This window comes from Gymnogyps californianus, chromosome 2 (assembly GCF_018139145.2).
Source record: "Gymnogyps californianus isolate 813 chromosome 2, ASM1813914v2, whole genome shotgun sequence".
In the NCBI taxonomy this organism is placed as follows: domain Eukaryota; kingdom Metazoa; phylum Chordata; class Aves; order Accipitriformes; family Cathartidae; genus Gymnogyps; species Gymnogyps californianus.
In genome coordinates, this window is record NC_059472.1 from 129,121,336 (window position 1) to 129,126,889 (window position 5,554).

A 5,554-nucleotide genomic window follows, 5' to 3' on the forward strand; every position below is an offset into this window, starting at 1 on the left:
GGTCCTATGGCTTACAATTGCAGCTGATGCTCAACCAAATTGCATCCCATCAATCAAAGGCTGTGCAATCAATTAGCCAACATACAAAGCACTCTGCCTCCATCACTATGGAGGCTGGTTAAAAATATGTTATGAGTCAATATATTTTGTTGAGGTTTTTGTTTGGTTGTGTTTTTTGGTTCTGGGTCTTTTTTTTTTTTTTGAGGGAGAAGCAGCAATTACCTGTCTTCCTTTGCAGAACCTAACCCTTCTTTATTACATATGTATTAAAAAGACTATGATAGGCAGTTGTTAACTAGGACAGCATATATTTTCAGAACAGAATTGTTATACTAATAAAAATACATTTTTGTGAAAGGAAACCAATTTAAAAAAAAATAAAAATCACAGCAAGGTTCTGTCAGAAGATGCACTAACCACCTGGTACTCACTGACACCGAGTCAGCAGCCATGGGAAGGTTATCCTAAACAACCAGCTAAAAATAGCAAGTGGCTGACAAATCATGGGCAGTGCAACAGGGATACAATCTTCAATTACAGAAGCTTCACATTTGCATACAAGCAAAGAGTAGAGGAAAAAAACCACAACAAAAAACAAAGCAGCAAAAAGACACTTAGACAATTCCATGAACACAAGTCTTGGGTTTATTCAGTTTTATTCTCTCCCCATAAACTGTCCTAGGAATATTGCAATTTTTGGAACTGAGCATTCAGACTTCACCTGATATAGAAAATTAAAGCTGAACCTTTCGAGGTCTTACTGGTGCCAGCACTAACAAAACTCTGAAGAAGAATTTACTAAGGCCATTTATACTGGTGGTGCACAGGCAGGACAAAATACAGCTCATACTTCCACAGCTCATTTTAGAGGCACAGAGCCATTAACAGTAAAAATTGACCTTGCTGGGGAAATATATATATATATATATAAAAAAAAATAATAAAATGCAAAGCGCAATAAAAGTGAGTAGTAGCTTAAGGTCTCAGCCATAGAAGAAAGTGAAGAGATTCCAGACAACTTCACAGACACTGGTTAAGGTCCTAATACATATTGCACTCCTGTATGAAACTTAAAGTTAGTACCTTCAGTACCTGGAAGATCTGATATTGTCCACTACAGAAACAGATATTTAAGGAGTCTGTGCCTGCTAAGGATCCAGTATTTCTCCAGAAGTTTCCACAGCCTGAAAGATCTGCCTACTTCCACCATTACACTTCAGGAAGTCTAGATGCAGCTATCACTGAGCAAACTTGACATTTCTTGATAACACAGTTGAAATTTGGACATAATTCAAACTTTAATGTTACACAACTCTGAATCCAGACAGCATTCATTCCAAAGTGCCAAGCCTGAAGAAAAAAAAAAAATTTGAAGACAGGTAGATCATGTCAGACATCCACAAAGCCAAACCATCTGGGAGAATTACATACTCAAGAAGTCAAACTGATGACCTGGAAAACAAGCTGCAATTAAGAGATGCCAGTTCCAGCTGCATTTCTAAAAGGCACAAAGGCCAGACACCCAGGTTTTTATTATAGCTTGCTTTCCACTAGAATTATGTAATACTTTATGCTTATTAATTTCTTGAGCTTCAACATAAGTCTTTATAAAAACTTATGCAATAGACAGTTCTTGGACTTCCTTGACCTTAATTCAGATTTTAAGTGCAGACAGGAGATAATTCTGAAATTTCCACGTTATGGCAACATCCGACTAATAGGAGGAATTAAAGCCTTTATCACATCCCTACTGCTAATATCATGGGCAAGACCCAAGACTTGGCTGCAGTCCACAGCCCAGTGGCAAAGCAGGGGCAGATCCCTGCTCTTCTGTGCAGGGTTGCAAAAGAGTCCCAGAGTGGCTGCTCTGACAGTCAGAGACGTCTTACAGCAAGAACAAGCAATATCCATCTTTTCACCCCACCCTGAGCAAAGTAAGCTGTGCTGTGTGTTCACCGTACCACCACCTACCGCTTTATCTCCCAGCACCCAAGGGCAGAAGAACCACAGCTTCGGCCCAGTGTTGTGTCAACGACTGATAGCTGGACAAGAGCTGCTGAAAACTCAGCTCAAATAGGACCAAGACAGTGCTGGTGTCTTGCAAAAAGCAAGAGAAAATCCAATATATGTCCTTCCCCAGTTGCCAGTGCTGATGTAAGTCTATGAATGCCATCAGGTTTGCACCTTTGCTAAAACCCAGCCTGCTCCCGGTTGTTCACATAGCTGCTGTTGGCCAGAAGATAGCACCTTCCCCTCGTGCAACTGTGACCACAAAACACCTGCCTTCCAGTTACAAGGGAAGTCATATCTTCCAGTTACTGGATGCATCTAACAGCCAAAACATAGGACCAAGTCAAGAGATCTTATTTCCAGCTTAGAAAGAAGACTGCTGAGCTGCCATGGACCGTGCTGAAAAAAATCCTGTCTTCTGCATTGAGCTCCCTGCGTCTCCTCACCTATACAACACAAACATTTCATACTGGCCCAGAAGCACCACTGCTGGTCTTAATGCACTAACGTCCAACAGATGAGGACTTCCCTGGGGAATTAAGGCTATGGAAATCTCCATGTCACAAATGGAGGAAACGCTCGTTTTCAAGATCCCAGAGTGCCTGCAATCTCAACTATTGGGCACCCACACTAAATCTTACAATCCAGTTCTTAACAGCTGATTGCACGACTAAGTTCAGTTCACGCAGCCGCGTGTTTCATGCTGTCAGTCACCACCAGGTTTCTAGTCAGGAAAAGCATTTAGCAAAAGAGTATCTTACACAGACCAAACCTGAAACTTTCCCCCTTTTTTCTCATACAACGAACAGAAGTAATACAGTTAAAGGGTTACCTTGACAGAAGCAATTTGCACCCAAAACTGCTGCCTGCTTTTTCCATACAGCCTCCTAAGGCTACCCAGTATTTTGGGAAGGGCACTCCCAGGCACTGGAACATATTTTGCAGCCTTAATTCTGTAGCGAAACCATTTGACAAGATAAAAATCCAGTCTGTATCCATGAGGGACAGCATAAAGGCAGACAAGAGTGTGTGACAATTCATGCCTCTCCTCTGAGCTATTACACTCTCACCTAGAGCACAGGTTCTAGAAATGCTCATATTGCAATTTTACTCTGATTATGTGCATATTAACAGCAGGAATCAATAGCAAAAGCCCCTAAAGGTAATGAAGTTAACAAATTTAGCACTTCAACAATGGTATCACTTTTTAAAGCACTCATTTGAGGGACACCAGAGGTTCAAGTGAAGCAGGCAACAGCTGGAACTGGCTTTAACACAGTGACCCTCTCCCTAATGATTTTTCTTGCAAGACTCCCATAAAATCCACCCTCATTTCAATCACAACTGTTAGGGCAGTGCTAGCAGCATTGAAAAAGCATCCTGCCATCACAGGACAACTGGGTTTGTTTGCAAACAATTTTATGCCAGTGACCAGCCAAGGCACGGCGAGTACAATGTACGAGCAGTCATGCATTTTGGAAGGGGACACAATGAAAGGATGAAGGGCAGAGAGGGGATCGTGGTGAGTGATGGAGGCAAAAGTTCAATAATCCAGGCCACTGCTCAGACACACTAATTCAAATCATTCAAAGCTCCTGGGAGTTTCCCTCCTCTGTTTATACTTCCCAGCCCCATCAAACTAGCAGCTCCTTTCTCTGACCCCTCAGGTGGTTATCAGGCCAGACTGGGCCAATGCAATGAATTTATGTAAACACATACAGATACCACATGGTGGTAACTTCACCATCATTCTGCCATGCCTTTCACTTCTGTCCTACCCAGCCATTCCCTGTGATCACTTATTTATTTCAGTGCAGAGGCACCGGTACTGCAGCATACCTGGCAGGGAACACTGCACCATGTAGGCTCTGCAGCATCGCTCTAACACCTACGGAGGAGAGAAGGGACACCAATTTCCATTCCTGCAGCCTCATCAAACTTTTCTGCTGTGAGCACATTACTCAATTCCAAAAAGGTATGACAAAAGCAATATTGCTGCATGAAGAAAAAAAGGGGGGGAAGAGACACATCAGAAAGAAGGTCAAACTACACAAACATAATTATGCAAAATCCAAAGAGAATGAACTAACTAGTCCCTGAAGCATCCTGGGTGAAAAGTGTAGCCAGAACTGGGTGAGATTCGGTCATCCATCTAAACCAACACCTGCTCTCTGAGAGCAGCTACGGTCAGTAATACTGGGCAGACCATTGCCCTGAAGGCAACAGAAACCTCAGCTGTCTAGGTCCACCTCCACAAGAGCCAGACTTCTAATTTTATACAATCAGAACTTGGACTATACCCAGAGGCTAAAAAGAAGGGGAAAAATTACAAACAAAAGCTTTTTAGAACCAAATATTTATCTAAGTGTGAAGTTTTAAATTACTTCCTCCATCTCTGGAAACAGAGGACCTTATTTCCAGAGCTTGATATCAACCGCAACAGTACGTGTCTCCCATCCTAAAAGGTCAGATTTCTTAAATTAAACTCCCAAAACAAAGACTCACTCTAAGCAGTATTATATGCATCCGGATTCAAGCTATAAAAACTAATGCTCTTTCACATTTTCTTGAGCTCTCCCCCCAAGTTTGTCAAGGAACTCTGAATCATTAGACACAAGAGTAACTTAAACTTTTATGTGAAAGCTGAAATTTACTGCTTGATGCTGGCTCTTGGGTTCTCAGGATAAATTGAAAAGAATTCAGAGCACAACAATAAAATGAGAGTGGATGATTACATATAGGAAGATGGGGAGAGCTAACTACGGTATGTGGTATGATGCAGCGTCACTAGTGATGGCATGAATGCGAGGGTGTCATGCCTCGAGGAAGATGAATTAGTTAGGGTTAGAGTTACTCAGCACAATTAAGGAAGTGAATATTTAAATACCAGGAAAAGCTTAGTTTTGTGAAGAAAAGCGATCAAAGCCATTTCACGGAGCATATAACGAATACCAGGCAAGTCAGTGGAGGCAGTAGGCATTTTTCTTTCCAATGACGAAGCTGCCTTTGATCCCCAAGCCAAGTGCTGATACATACCACCTCTTCCAGAGTTAGCGGCAATCCTGCCTGTGGCCAGTGATCTCAGGTAAGGCATGCCTACGCTGAAGATCTGAACTGAATTTCAGCAGAAAAAAAAAAAATAAACTTGAAAGCGCCAAGCTCTTACACACATCACTGAAGGAAGGTATTCCCCAACTCCATGCTCTGTTTCCCTGTGGGTAAGCAATAGCTTACTCATTCCATAAACCTGGTGAGAAATCAAAATCACAGATGATTTTTACAAGGCAATCTCCAAAGACTAAAGAAATTTCTTTTACTAATCAGAAGGTATGCTTAACAAAGAGCGTGAATTGCAGCTTGAGTTCAGTCGGAGAGTCCTGTGGGAGACAGTTTCCAAACAGCAAAGAGCAGCCTTCACGCGCAGTTCACCGCCGCGCTCTCCTTTCTCTACCCTGCAAGCAGCATCCCCTGGTTTGAGATCAGTCCTGCTACAACACTGCAGCCAGGATCCGGCTTTGATGCTGTCCACACCAGAATGCTTTAT